The sequence below is a fragment of the Budorcas taxicolor genome, chromosome 23 (genome assembly GCF_023091745.1).
Source record: "Budorcas taxicolor isolate Tak-1 chromosome 23, Takin1.1, whole genome shotgun sequence".
Lineage (NCBI taxonomy): Eukaryota > Metazoa > Chordata > Mammalia > Artiodactyla > Bovidae > Budorcas > Budorcas taxicolor.
This window is the reverse complement of record NC_068932.1, coordinates 6,471,493-6,487,427: the sequence shown is the minus strand read 5'-3', so window position 1 is coordinate 6,487,427 and position 15,935 is coordinate 6,471,493.

Below are 15,935 nucleotides of genomic sequence, written 5' to 3'. Positions count from 1 at the left end.
GTTAGTCTCTTTGGACTTTAAAAAACACTTATAATTAGAAGTGATGAGAGTGAAATATCCGACAATTTTTTAGTGGTAGAAACCATTCTTCAATCTTTCTTGGGAATCTAATATGTTGATTAGAGTTGCTCTCAATCATGGGTTAGCAAATCACAGGCCCTGGGACCCAGTCCAAACCACTACATGTTTCAGTAAAAAAGTTTATTGACACACAGTCACTGCCATTCATTTATAGCTGAAATAATAAAATTAATAAAACATTAGTTTTTAAGACATTGAACATGAGGAAACCAGAATGGCCATACTCTGCTGGAGAGAAAGCAAACAGGAGCCATCGTTCTGAAAAGGGGAAAATGGCCATAATATCTTATCTGATGTGTGAGGACCAGGGCCTGGAGTTGACAGAGAGGAAGTGCCTGCCTCCCAGGCGAGGGGGCTCATCCTGTGCTAACCTGTCCTGAGAATCACAGGAGGTCAAGGTGAGGGTTTAGGCAGCAATGCTGCTCTCCTCACTGAGCTTCAGTTTCCACATCTGTGCAAGGGGTTCTCTGTTTTCATGAATAAAGCGTGAATACAGGCTCACCTTACGAATTGTTGGTATTTTCTAAAAAACTTGACAGTGTTTTATTTGGTGGCTTTTTGTATGCCAAGATGATTTAGCACATCTCTGGATTTTCCAGGAAGTTGTTGGTCTTACTTTAGATTGGGTTACAACTTTCTAATTAAAAAAATAAGCTTGGAGAAATGATCCCTACTGCAGTATTTTATCTTTCAAGGAACTTTGAGGGTTTCCTTGTAGTCCAAAACAGTGAACTCTGATGCCTGTACCATGGTGGCCTAATGTTAAACATGTGTTCAACCTTTGCAGTTGCAGTGCTCTGCTAATCTATATCCACAGGAATCAAACTATCTTAATGGACTGTCTGCTGCTGGTCAACAGAGTGTTGTTACATTTCAAGAAGGCAAAGGATGGCTTTGTTCCCCCTTCCTTCATTCAAATGCTCATTCACTGCTCTTTCGCATGTCGAACTGAGTGTCACGGCCAAACCCTGTCTCGTGTGCTGGGGCCACTCAAGTGAGAAAGAGTGGTTATAAAACAGCGGTATGCCCCACTTTATATGGAAGGAGGGGTTTTCTGTGCTAGAGAGTAGTGTGCGTAATGGATTGGGGCCACGTAAGGAGAAGTTAAAGAAAGACAGTTCAACGGCAGGGTGAACGGTGTGTGAGCTCCCTATGGCTTTGGGCCTCCCACCCCCACTTTCAGCAGGCGTGGTCTGCCCCAGTTGCCTGGTGCAGGTTTGGTTCCGCATAGAACATAGAGTACTGATCTCCATGGCGTGCTACGGTCCAGTTGGCTGTGCTGGCCCTACGTGCTTTTGTGTCTCACTGGGCCACTATGAAGGAACTTCATTCTGCTAGGGATGTGTACGACTGTCACACACAGGAGATGCTGGAGTATTTAATAACAGGAGCCTGTGATGATACGAGAGCAAGTCTCGCTGTCCCTGGATATCAGTGGGAGATGATTGATTTTGCTATGATAGTTCAAGTGCTTATAGTTCTCTTGCTTTTAGACAGAACTGTGTGGTCATTCAAGGAAAGGTTTTCTGTACAGGGAGACAAGGAACCTACCAGTAGCAGTTTAGCACTAGCCATAGTAAAAAGTAATACTCTTAGCCAGTATCATGCTGACTTGGAAGAAGAGAACAACTCAGGACTAGCTTATGACTTGAATGCATCCAAACCTGCAAGAAGGAACATCATTGGTATTATGGTAAGACGTGGGACAAAAGCAAAACCTCGATGTTCAGACCGAAAACAGCCTATGTCTGAGACAGCAAGAGATATCCAGGCCCAAGCTGTTGAAACACAGGTGCGAGAAGCTAAAACATCCTTAAATCTTCTACCAGCAACTGAACAAAGACTCAAGCTCTCCATAGTGAATTTTACGGCCTGTGTGAAAAGTCAGGTGTTTCGGCAGGAAGATTGGCTTAAGATGAAAGAAATGGCAGCTTCCCTGGGAGGGAAAGACATTGGGGAGAACTTGGAATTAGAGGAACAAGGGAATGGAGACCAAGTTGATGACCAGGCAAAAGGATCTGGGAAGAAATGGAAGGATGCTGCAATGTCAAGGGAACATTTACACTTTCAGAGTAGAGAGAAAAAGCAGTTCTGCAACAATATTGTCAAGAAAGAGAAGAAAGCCCAGATGATAGCCCATCATAAAGTTAGCCAGGCAAAAAAAGCCTCCGTTGAAAGGCCAGATTATTATCCTGGTGTTAAAGGAAATAATATGACTGAAGCACATCACCAAAAGGAAATAGAGCATCTGGGAATATTAGCTGTCCAGACGGACCTTGACTTACAGCATAAGGTGCAAGGCTCTGAGGCCGACGGCCTGGTAAGTCTTGCAACTGAAGAGCTAGAGACCTACCGAAGACGATTCCAAGACCTTGAATTACAGTTGGAAAGAACAATTTTTTCTTATCAGTGGCAGACTCTAACTCTGAAAAGGAAAGCTCTTGATGACTGGTTAAAAGCTCAGAAGGCTGAACAAAACCTCCTCCTCATCAGACAGGGGGTCACAGGCCTAAAACAGAGAATAAGGGAAAGTGCAGTTCAACTTCAGCTTTTGGAAGTGGATTCTCATGTATTTAATCATCTCAGTGGGACATTTGGAAGAGATGCTTGCTTCTCTGATCTCTGCACACAGGATGGGGCTGTCTCGGAAGTAAGAGAGTCTCCAGCCCAGCTGTTAAGCTCCTCTTCTCGACTTCGTTTCTCTCACTCTTTCACCTCCTCCTTCTTTGTAACTTAAAATTTTGTTGTTCTTCTCTGAATAAGATGTGAGTCTCACTGGGAAGTTCCTGGAAAGATGTCCTTTCCCTCCACCTCCTCTAGGAAGGCTGCATATACTCATGTCTTCTTTCCGAAGCATAGTTTTCCTCTTTTTCACCCACCACGACCCCCCTTTTTTCCACAAACAGTCCCATCCAGAAAATGGATGTGTGTTATCACTTGGCTTCATTCAGCCTCTGTGCATTAGTACCAAAAATCCTGAAATACCACGATGATCTTCAGTTACCAGCCTTCTTATTTTATCTTCAAAATAACTTTGAATTCTCTCTATATTTATTTTTAGGGTAAAAATCTCTTTTATGCAAGTGGTTTTACTTTCTCTTAGCTTGCCTCTTGATAGTAATACATTTCAAGATGGATTTAGAAAATTGAGATTATATAAATTACCCATTATATTATGCTCTCTAGAAAGTATAAGTTGTCATATTTTTTGATGAGTCAGCCTGCTATGTTTTAAACAACACAATATTATCTAGGAACAGTTTAGCCCATGGAGACATTTGAAATAGAAAAATGCTTTTCTCTGTTGATGTTTTATCTAGCAGATAAGCTAGATAAACTTTTATCTAGCAGACAAATTATAGGAGAAAGATGAAAAGTACTTTATGATTTCAATAAATTTTACCTGAATTAAAGACTGGCTACTGTATGGATTGAGAGGAGAGGTGAAAGAGCAGGGAGACTGCATGCATCCATATCTACTGCCCTTTGATTTTGTGAGTCTCTGGAGTGGACTGGACTAATGTAGATGCTCAGTGAAGTTGGGGGGGGGGGTGGTTGTCCTGTTTATAATTCATCACCTTTCCTCCAGATCATTGGGAGACCTGGGCCTGATAGTCTTCAAATTACTCATCTAAATGATGACTGTATCCCAATGTCATTCCTTCTTCACAATGTCACCTTTTTTCTTAGATGTCGGTGCTCTGGGTGGCATCTTTAGAGCCCACTAGTATATCCTCACGTTTGGCAAGTGGAGAATGTCAGTGAAGGGTACAAGGATAACTCCTCAAGTATTCAGGCGAAGGGTCTGTAGTCTTAGTCAAGGCAGTCTCCATCATACAGAGCAATAAGCTGGATTTTGTTCCTCTGGATGCTGGTCCAGAGCCACAACCATTCTGAGCAAAGCCTGTGTCAGTCTGCGGGGGAGCTGTGTCTCAGGTCTTCGGTGTCAGTGTTAATAGGATATGCAACGGAGATCAAGAACCTGCAAGCTGTCTAACTGGATGCTGAGTCTCCCGTTCACTGTTTCTGCATGGGCTCCACATTTAGAACAGCCTACCAGTGGTTCTGGGAAGAAGCCAATAGGAGCTAATAGTTTCCCTGGTTCCTGGTACCTGGCGCATACCCAGAAACGGACAGTAGTTTATACCGACTTCTCTGAGCCAGTCCTCAGGCAAAATGGGATGGGATCCACACCTAGCCATTCTCAGATAGCCGAAAGCAACACGAGCCTGCTGGGTCACAGGCTTGCTGGGTCGCCCTGCCTGCATAATCACTGGTGAGAGATGAAGAAAAACATAACCAGTACCTCTAGGGCCTGAGACAGGGTCACAGAGCTGTGGGGGTTACTAAGAAGCCAAGCTATGCTCCGTGCTCCGTGCACAAGTAGGTCTGGCAGTAAGGAGGCTTCCTGTCTTATTAGGAAGCCAACCCATGAGAAGTGTGGCTAACAGGTATCCAACTCCTATATCACTACACTTCAGCTTCAAGAAGAGGTCAGAAGGTCAGCAGAGCTGATGGAAAAATCAAGGTGCTGGAAGAACACGGGATTGAGTTTGATCCTTTCTCAGCCACCTGCCAGATATGCCTTGCTTCCCTGACACTCACTCAGTTCCCTCACTCTGAGTCTTCTCTGTTGAGGGAAATTGATCAAAGTTTGCTCCGGAATGACCAGCAGAGGGCAGCATACAACAGGCGCCCCAATATTTCTCTCCACTTTTTTTTTAATTTAATTTTTTTTTTTTTTACTTTACAATACTGTATTGGTTTTGCCATACATTGACATGAATCCACCACAGGTGTACATGAGTTCCCAACCCTGAACCCCCCTCCCACCACCCTCCCCATATCATCTCTCTGAGTCATCCCAGTGCACCAGCCCCAAGCATCCTGTATCCTGTATCGAACCTAGACTAGCCATTCGTTTCTTACATGATATATACGTTTCAATGCCATTCTCCCAAATCATCCCACCCTCTCTCTCTCCCACAGAGTCCAAGAGTCTGTTCTTTCCATCTGTGTCTCTTTTGCTGTCTCGCATATTCTCTCCACTTTTATTTAATCTTTTCAATAATTGTGGGCTCTTGGTCTTGTGTATGCCAGCCTTGCAACATGATCACGGGGTGAGCCACGACCTCTTTTCATCTCACAGTTCACTCTGCCAACCTCATCATCCATGTCTGCTGGCTTATCTGTGGGCTAGTCTTGGGCTTCCCTGATGGCTCAGATGATAAAGAATCTGCCTGCAGTGTGGGAGACCCTGGTTCGATCCCTGGGTTGGGAAGACCCCCTGGAGAAGGGCATGGCATTGAACTCCAATATTCATCCTGGAGAATCCATGGATAGAGGAGTCTGGCAGACTACAGTCCATGGAGTCGCAAGAGTTGAACACGACTGAGCAACTAACACTTTCACTTTCTTTCAGTCTTAGAATTCTAGATGGGAAGGACTCTTCCTTCCCTAAGATCTATATCTGAGTCATTATTCCTTGTGTAACAAATCTGAGGACTCCCTGGATTACCATGGGAAGGTGTTGAAGAGGAACAATTCCTGGTGTGTTTACACTGGGCTTCTCATCCTTCACTGGTTTCTCACCCTTCATTGCCTATACATTTTGCCAGCTGAGGGGATCACTGTGGTCCCCATTCATCCCACAGAGAAATTTATCTTGGTGGCCATGCTAGACTGACCTTTTTAGCCCTACACAATCTCCATGCTGAAAACTAGGCTACGGGCCCTCTGGCCAACCTAGATGTGAATTTACTGTTTCTTGCCCTCATGATGAACAGACCACCAGGGTAGGATGGACTGTGCTGCTCACGAGGGGCGGCAGGGACAAGAGGATGACAGGTGGCAACGGGAAGGTGACCTAGAGTCAGAACAGCGTTGTTACCAACTGTTCTTCTCTATAGTTCTTTACACACATTCTGGAAATGTCAGTTTTGAAGATGTGTTTCCCTCTGTATCTTTACTTATGTATTTTTTATTATTTTCAATTTGTGCCTTCTCTATATATGAAAGAGAGACAGAAATACCTGCTCTGTTTTCAGCACTTGAAGTTTTGTATCAAGTCTTTAGATTTTATGAAATCTAAAAGGTATTGTTTTATTACATACAATTTCTTAGTCCATTCAGGCTGCGAAAAATACCACAGACTGGGTGGACAGTCATCAACAGAAATTTATTTCACATTTCTAGAAGCTGAAAAGTCTAAATCATGGCACCAGCATGTTTAGTGTCTAATGAAGTTTTCCTAGTTTACATTTAAATTTTTGTTATTGTTTCTAATTATAGGAAATGGTCTCCATTATGGTACTTGGTTTTTCTAAAAAAAGTGAAGATCTTTTTATAATCCAAAATAATAAATTTTGATAAGCATTACTTGACCATATGATGTTAAACATTTGTTCAACATTTTAAATTACATTATTCCACTAATCTCCATTGCCATAAGCTTTAAATTCTTAAGGAAATCCTCTGCTTAATCAGCAGATTATTTTGTACGACCCTTCATGGGTGACAAATAATGGCTTTTCTCCTCTTTTGTCCACTAAGATGTTCATTCGTGTATTTCTTCCACAAACATGCATGGAACCCTGAGCACCTAATCATAGCCAAACTCTGCCTTGGGCACTGGGGACACATGGGTGAAAAAGGACAGTGGTTTCAGGACTGTGTTGAGCTTCACATATGGGTGATGAGGGAAAAGGCTGCCCAGGCAGAGAAAACAGCATACACTGAGGATTGGGTGGGCACTGGGACCCTAGAAGGAAAAACTTAAGCATAGAAAAAGAGCCAAGAGTGGAGTTGAAGGTGTGTGGGTTCTTTATTACTTTAGCCCTGCCCATCCAGCCCATTCTAGGCATGGTCAGCCTGGGTTCCCTGGTGCAAGTTAGGTTCTGTGAGCTGCTCAACTCAGTAATTTCAGTGATGTTCTGTAATCCAAATAGCCACGGTTGCAGCAAGCAACCATGGGTCTATATCAAGCTGGACCACTACGGATTAATTTCATTCTGCCAAGATCTGTACTATTTGGAGACCCAGGAGATACTGGAACATTTTATGGTAAAAGTACCTATTGATATGAGACCAAGTCTTGCCCTCCCTGGATATCAGTGGGAGATGATAGAGGGTGATGTTATTCAAGTGTTCAGGTTTAGTTTGGTTTTAAGCACAATTTTCAGACAAAGACTATCTTTATAGGGAGACAGGGAACACGTCTGTAATAATTCAGTGCTGGATATAGCAAAATGGAATGTTCTCAACATGTTTCATTCTGTAATAGAATTGGTGAAAACCCAGATTTGCCAGATGTTCTGGATATATCCAGATCTATGAATAGGAACATCATATACATTATATCAAGACATTGGAGACAGAAAATCTTCAATGTTCAGATGAAAAATAACTGTATAATAATGCAATTATGATCCAGACATTGGAAGAACAACCAGAATTCATCAAAATACAAATGGAGGAAGCTAAAACACACTTAAAAGTACTATGAAAGTGTTAGTCGCTCAGTCATATCTGACTCTTCGTGACCCCATGGACTGTAGCCCGCCAGGCTCCTCTGTCCATGGAATTCTCCAGGCAAGAGTACTGGAGTGGGTAGCCATTCCCTTCTCCAGGGAATCTTCCTGACCCAGGGATTGAACCCTGGTCTCCTGCATTGCAAGCCACCTTTTTACTGTCTGAGCCAATGATGGGCAACTGAAAAAGATTCATGATCTCCATAGTGAAGTGATTTCCATGGCTATGTGAAGAGTTGGGTGGTATCTGTGCAGGAATATTGGCTTAAGGCCAAAGAACTGGCAGAAGAGGACTCAAGCAATACCGTGGAGCCAGTGGCTGGAAATCGTGTTGCTGACAAGGCAGAAGGATCCTGGAGGAAGCTGAAAGATGTTGCAGTGCCCAATGGCCAGGTAAAGCTGATACTTGAGAGAAAAATAAATTCTAAACCAACATTGCTCAAGGAAAGAGCCCACCAGACAGGTTATTATAAAGGTATCTGGCCTAAGGAAGCCTCAGTCAAAAAGGCAGTTCAGCATCTTGTGGAAAGAGGAAATGAAGTTACTAAAGCTTGTCAAGAGAAAGAGAGCTTTTTGGGGTATTTGCCTATCAGCACAGACCTTGACTTACTATAAGAGATGAAAAGCTGTGGAACAAATGACCTGATGAGCCATAAAAAGAAAAGCTGGGCTTCTGCAGAAAGTGACTTCAAGACCACAAGTAAAAATGGAAGGAACTCTTAAGGACAGGTCCTGTACCTTGAACTAAAGGCGGTGGTTATTGTGGTAATTGATTGAGAGCTCGAAAGGCTGAATTAAATCTCATTAATCCATGGGTTCCCGAAGAGTCGGGCGTGACTGAGTGGCTAAGCACAAGACAGTACACAACTCCAGACAAAAGGTCATTGAACTGAGACAAAAACTAACAGAAATAGCGCTTTAACTCCAGCTCCATGCATTTGAGATACCAGTGGAGCATCTGGCAGGAAGACTTTCACCCTTCATCTCTGCACTTGAAGTGGTGTTTTGATGGGAGAATCTCTGACCCTCTTAAACCCTCTCTTAACTGTCACCCGTCCTCCTATTTCTCCTACTCTTCCTCATCTTTACCTCAATCTGATGCTTCCTTGAGTCAAAACTAAGAGTTACTGGCAAGAAGTCCTCTTTCTATACCTCCTCCAAAAAGCCTGGGTGCACTCTTTAAGCTGATTTCCCATGAAACTGAGGTTATTGTCCTTATTTTCACTGGACACCTCTCTTCAGAATATGTAGTGATTTATTTCCTAGATTCACTCATCTCCACATTACCCTAGCAATCAAAACCCTGAAATACTCTGAAATCTTCAGGTCTTCTGGTTTCTTAATTGTTCTTAAAATATTACTTATTCTGCATGTTTAGATTTTTAAGATAGAAGACACTTAAGCAAGTGATTTTTATTTTCTCATTTTGCATCTTGAAGATAGAATTATTTTCGCAACAGATTTAGAAAATAAAAATCATTCTCTAGACAGAGAAACAGTCAGTGTTGTGATAAAGCCTATGGCTAGGACTCTTTGGGGTCAGCCAGAATAGAACTTGAGCTGGGAACTACTGGCAGTGCAATATCTTTCAATTTATTGCACTTAAGCAGGGCCTCAATTTCCTGATCTGCATGTGGGTACAGATTAGGAATTGCCTACCAGTGATCCTCAGATCACTGGTATGGTATCATCACTCATCTAGAGTCAGACATCCTGGAATGTGAAGTCAAGTGGGCCTTGGAAAGCATCACTACGAACAAAGCTAGTGGAGGTGATGGAATTCCAGTGGAGCTGTTTCAAATCTTGAAAGATGATGCTGTGAAAGTGCTGCACTCAATATGCCAGCAAATTTGGAAAACTCAGCAGTGGCCACAGGACTGGAAAAGGTGTTTTCATTCCAATTCCAAAGAAAGCCAATGCCAAAGAATGCTCAAACTACTGCACAATTGCACTCATCTCACATGCTAGTAAAGTAATGCTCAAAATTCTCCAAGCAAGCCAGGCTTCAGCAATACCTGATCCGTGAACTTCCAGATGTTCAAGCTGGTTTTAGAAAAGGCAGAAGAACCAGAGATCAAACTGCCAACATCCGCTGGATCATGGAACAAGCAAGAGAGTTCCAGAAAAACATCTACTTCTGCTTTATTGACTATGCCAAAGCCTTTGACTGTGTGGATCACAATCAACTGTGGAAAATTCTGAGAGAGATGGAAATCTCACCTAACCTGTCTCTTGAGAAACCTATAAGCAGGTCAGGAAGCAACAGTTAGAAGTGGACATGGAACAACAGACTGTTTCCAAATGGAAAAAGAGTATGTCAAGGCTGTATATTGTCACCCTGCTTATTTAACTTATATGTAGAGTACATCATGAGAAACGCTGGGCTGGAAGAAGCACAGGCTGGAATCAAGATTGCCGGAAGAAATATCAATAGCTTCAGATATGCAGATAACACCACCCTTCTGTCAGAAAGTGAAGCGGAACTAAAAAGCCTCTTGATGAAAGTGAAAGCGGAGAGTGAAAAAGTTGGCTTAAAGCTCAACATTCAGAAAACGAAGATCATGGCATGTGGTCCCATCACTATATGGGAAATAGATGGGGAAACAGTGGAAACAGACTTTACTTTTTTGGGCTCCAAAATCCCTGCAGATGGTGATTGCAGCCATGAAATTAAAAGATGCTTACTCCTTGGAAGGAAAGTTATGACGAACCTAGAGAGCATATTCCAAAGCAGAGACATTACTTAGCCAACAAAGGTCCGTCTTGTCAAGGCTATAGTTTTTCCAGTAGTCATGTATGGATATGAGAGTTGGACTGTGAAGAAGGCTAAGTGCCGAAGAATTGATGCGTTTGAACTGTGGTGTTGGAGAAGACTCTTGAGAGTCCCTTGGACTGCAAGGAGATCCAACCAGTCCATTCTGAAGGAGATCAGCCCTGGGATTTCTTTGGAAGGAATGATGCTAGAGCTGAAACTCCAGTACTTTGGCCACCTCATGCGGAGAGTTGACTCATTGGAAAAGACTCTGATGCTGGGAGGGGTTGGGGGCAGGAGGAGAAGGGGACGACCGAGGATGAGATGGCTGGATGGCATCACTGACTCGATGGATGTGAGTCTGAGTGAACTCCGGGGGTTGGTGATGGACAGGGAGGCCTGGCGTGCTGCGATTCATGGAGTCGCAAAGAGTCGGACACGACTGAGCGACTGAACTGAAATGAACTGAACTGAACTGTTCCTCAGAAGGCTCCAACATGAGCAAAGTGTCTCTATAGTGCCGGTACCCTTCAGAGGCTCATGAGTGAACAGTGGTTGATAATAAGAAGTCTTTGAAATTAAAATACTGAACCAAACTTCTATTAACAAGTGATTGCTAGACAAGAAGCCAGGCATTCTTTTACAAAAGAAGCATCATCAGAAATAAGACATTCTTTTTCTGTGAAATCAGTCAACTAGAAAAGTGAGGGGGGGATTCAGGATTGGGAGCTTGTATACCTCCGTGGTGGATTCATGTCAATGTATGGCAAAACCAATACAGTATTATAAAGTAAAATAAATTATTACTCCATCAAAAAAAAATAAATTAAAAAAAAGAAAAGTGAGGGGGAAGGGAACAGGAATTAATGGGGACAGAATCTGGGGGAGTCAAGAAGCTGTAGTTTAAAACTGCATCCCTCACTAGCACTCCCTAGAGAGCATAACTCGCTCTTACAGTTCAACCTTAGAGAGCAGCTCTTCAGGTCTATGACTGCTGAAAGCTTTTATTCACATCCTCTTCTCTTCCAATTCTTCTTCCAGGGAAAATCTGTCTAATGATTCCAATTTACAAATATTGTCCACAAACTTGCAAATTGTCCACACACTCATTTCTGAAAAGCAATTGATGAGGCGTTATGGACAAGGCCATGGACTGGATGAATTGCATCATTTTTGCTGACACTTGCACTTCTGGAACTAGATCACTTATTCCCAACCAGTCTGCAAAGGGATTGTTTATTCTTGTGATTTCAAGAAGGGGAATTGGTGCCGAATAAAAGTACCACTTCTGCCACTGTGCATGTAAAAGTATCATGAAGAGATTTTGTTTGTTTGTTTGTTTGAAGGGTAGTGATTGGAGAAATAAAGAATATCTAGAAGGGTGCTGGGTTGAGGGCAAATATTTTTTCAGATGAGATATTTGATACCATATTTACATCCTGCTGAGAACAATAAACAACAACAACAAAAAAAAGGAAGACAACCTGATAAAGCAAATTTAGTCAAAGAGAGAGATCCCTGAGCCCCTGAGAGGAGGTGAGATCCAGCCCATAAGTAACTGGCTTGGTCTTAGACAGAGGCACAGACAGTTCATCAATAGTAATGGAAGGAGGCCAGGATTTATAGTCATCAGTGAAAATTTCCTGGGAGATTTGATTGTGGGAAATCTATTTTTTAAATTGTTTTCAATTTTGTGTTGAAATAAGCAAGATCCTTTGATAAGACCAAAGTTAGGAAAGAAAGAGAGGGAGCCCTAAGAAAAGAGAATATGGCATAAAGGTCTTATTTGGGAATATGAGAGAGTAAGCGGAAATAACTACCGCAAGGTTACAGGGTGACACTTTGGGCTTACCTGATGTCTGTAATCATGAATTTACAGTGAGAAGGTCATCATGGTTGTATTTCCATAGCCACGGTCAGCTTTCCATGTGCAGTCAGAGGAAGATGGAAAGCAGAAGTTAAACATGATTGAGATTTCTTTTTCTAGGACGTTTAAAGAGATAGGTGGTGAGGAATGAATAAAAGGAATTAAAAATTGCAAAAGAGTGATTATAATGATTAACTTTACTATCTAAGCTGCATAGGAAGGAAATGTGGCTATGAAGGCACTGGGGGGTGTGAAAGATGGTAGGATCAAGGATTACATAATCTCAGAAAGTCTGAAGTCATTGGACCTGGTTCCAGGATGCAGTGAGCTGAAAAGGTTCACAAAGTGGAATGATTAAAACTCTACCAATTGAGAGGGGCATGAATGGTATTAACAATTCTGGAAATTACCTGGAGTCATGTACGCTAGTTAGAAGAAAAACAAAATCTTGGCAATGTGAAGTGTCAAGGAATTAAGAATCATGTTCTTGAGAGAACTGTCTATATGGATATTGAAATAACCAAATTACAAGAGATGTTTCAATGAAGTACAAAACCTTCAAGCATGCCTTCTGGCCATAAAAGCTTATCATTGGCAGCAAAACACAGGAATGCCAGCTGGAGCATTGTCTCCTAGACTTGCACTTACCAGACTTCTTTCCCTGAGGAACAAGGTTCCCAAAGGACTTCCGAAGAGGATCAGGCGTGACTAACAGAGATTTCCTCCTAGGGATGAAGCTTGTGAAGGCAGTGAGCAGGACAAGTGTCTGCCCATCAAACCCCAGGCGCAAAGAACTCCCAGCAGCCCTTGCCTGCACTCTGCTCCCCTATGTTGCAACGGTATTCATGTTGTCTCATGGCTATGTGGGGGATGAAGAAAAGCACTACCGGCCTTCTGCAAAGGTGGAAATAGAATTTATTTCCAAAAAACATATTTGAAGTTATAAAACTAAGTAAAAATAGCCTTGATACACACATATGGTAAGAACGATGTTTTACCAATTTGAAGACTATCAACACAATTGCTTGGGTTGCCTGGTGAATATGTCTTTGTGTGGAACTGGGAACAAAATGAGATCTTCATGACCAAGATAATCACGATGGTGTGATCACTCACCTAGAGCCAGACATCCTGGAATGTGAAGTCAAGTGGGCCTTAGACAGCATCATTACGAATAAAGCTAGTGGAGGTGATGGAATTCCAGTTGAGCTATCTCAAATCCTCAAAGATGATGCTGTGAAAGAGCTGCACTCAATATGCCAGCAAATTTGGAAAATGAAGCAGTGGCCACAGGACTGGAAAAGGTCACTTTTCATTCCAATTCCAAAGAAAGGCAATGCCAAAGAATGCTCAAACTACCACACAATTGCACTCAATCTCACATGCTAGTAAAGTAATGCTCAAAATTCTCCAAGCCAGGCTTCAGCAATACATGTACTGTGAACTTCCAGATGTTCAAGCTGGTTTTAGAAGGCAGAGGAACCAGAGATCAAATTGCCAAAATCCAATGGATCATGGAAAAAGCAAGAGAGTTCCAGAAAAGCATCTATTTCTGCTTTATTGACTATGCCAAAGCCTTTGACTGTGTGGATCACAATAAACTGTGGAAAATTCTGAAAGAGATGGGAATACCAGAACACCTGACCTGCCTCTTGAGAAACCTATATGCAGGTCAGGAAGCAACAGTTAAAACTGGACATGGAACAACAGACTGGTTCCAAATAGAAAAAGGACTACATCAAGGCTGTATATTGTCACCCTGCTTATTTAACTTCTATGCAGAGTACATCATGAGAAACGCTGGTCTGGAAGAAGCACAAGCTGGAATCAAGATTGCCAGGAGAAATATCAATAACCTCAGATATGCAGATGACACCACCCTTATGGCAGAAAGTGAAGAAAAACTAAAAAGCCTCTTGATGAAAGTAAAAAAGGAGAGTGAAAATTTGGCTTAAAGCTCAACATTCGGAAAACAAAGATCATGGCATCTGGTCCCATCACTACATGGGAAATAGATGGGGAAACAGTAGAAACAGTGTCAGACTTTATTTTATGGGCTCCAAAATCACTGTAGATGGTGATTGCAGCCATGAAATTAAAAGATGCTTACTCCTTGGAAGAAACGTTATGACCAACCTAGATAGCATATTGAAAAGCAGAGACATTACTTTGCCAACAAAAGTCCGTCTAGTCAAGGCTCTGGTTTTTCCAGTGGTCATGTATGGATGTGAGAGTTGGACTGTGAAGAAAGGTGAGCACCGAAGAATTGATGCTTTTGAACTGTGGTGTTGGAGAAGACTCTTGAGAGTCCCTTGGACTGCAAGGAGATCCAACCAGTCCATTCTGAAGGCGATCAGCCCTGGGATTTCTTTGGAAGGAATGATGCTAGAGCTGAAAGTCCAGTACTTTGGCCACCTCATGCGAAGAGCTGACTCATTGGAAAAGACTCCGATGCTGGGAGGGATTGGGGGCAGGAGGAGAAGGGGACTACAGAGGATGGGATGGTTGGATGGCCTCACTGACTTGATGGGCGCGAGTCTGAGTGAACTCCGGGATTTGGTGATGGACAGGGAGGCCTGGCATGCTGCGATTCATGGGGTCGCAAAGAGTCAGACACGAATGAGCAACTGAACTGAACTGGGAACAAAGTTACTCCACAGGTTTCTCTATGCATTTGAACTTCTCAGAAATATACCACTTTCTGGAAAAACCATTGCCATGCTAGTTACTTTAGAAATTCACCCTAGTGGGTTCCATTTCCAATCTGCTGTTCAAGTCATTTCAGTGTAATGAAGCTCTTCTGCTGAGCTCATTTGAATGCTCAGCAAGGCTATGTCACATCTACTCAGTGCCCACCTGTGCCTGTCCTTTTCATCATCCTGGTAATCAGCTGAAACAGTAACATCTAGAGACATGTTTTGGGCTTCCCTGGTGGTTCAGACAGTAAAGAATCTGCCTGCAATGCAGAAAACCTGGGTTTGATCCCTGGGTTGGGAAGATCCCCTGGAAGAGAGCATAGCAACCCACTCCAGTATCCTTGCCTGGAGAATCTCCATGGACCGAGGAGCCTAGCAGGCTACAGCCCATGGGGTCACAGAGCTGGACATGACTGAATGACTAAGCACAGGAGACATGTTTATGCCGTGCCATTGAAGTTTGATTTGCTCTTTCTTGTGAAACAGTCTAAGAATACACAAGTTTTTGAAATGATCCAATGTTAAGTAAAGGGCTGATACATTTCTCCTTTCTTCTGTTCTATGGAATTTGACCTCGGGTTAACGTTCTAGCCTGGAAAACTGATAAAAGTGGAAGGTCAGCTGGGTTATTGAGCAATACTGCATATGGTAAAAATGACCTCTCTTTGGGCCTCATAAGTTCCCAAAGGACTTCCCCGGAGAATCAGGTAGGACTGACAAAGATTTCCTCCTAGGAACAAGGTCTGCTAAGCAGTGAGCAGGACAGGAGGGTAGAATGAACAAAAAATACCAGGTTGGGAAGCATAGCTTCAGACTTCCTGACGTGTGATGATTCCTACAACTCATATGTCCTCTGTGGAGGCCTTGAAACTTTCCTGTGGAACTGTTGCCATAAGATATACTAGTTTATAAATGGCAATATGTCCTTTTTTTTTTTTTTTTAATATACTGGTTCCTAAATGGCAATAGGTCAGTGGCAATAGGTCTGCTATCCAGATGGCAGGCTGTGT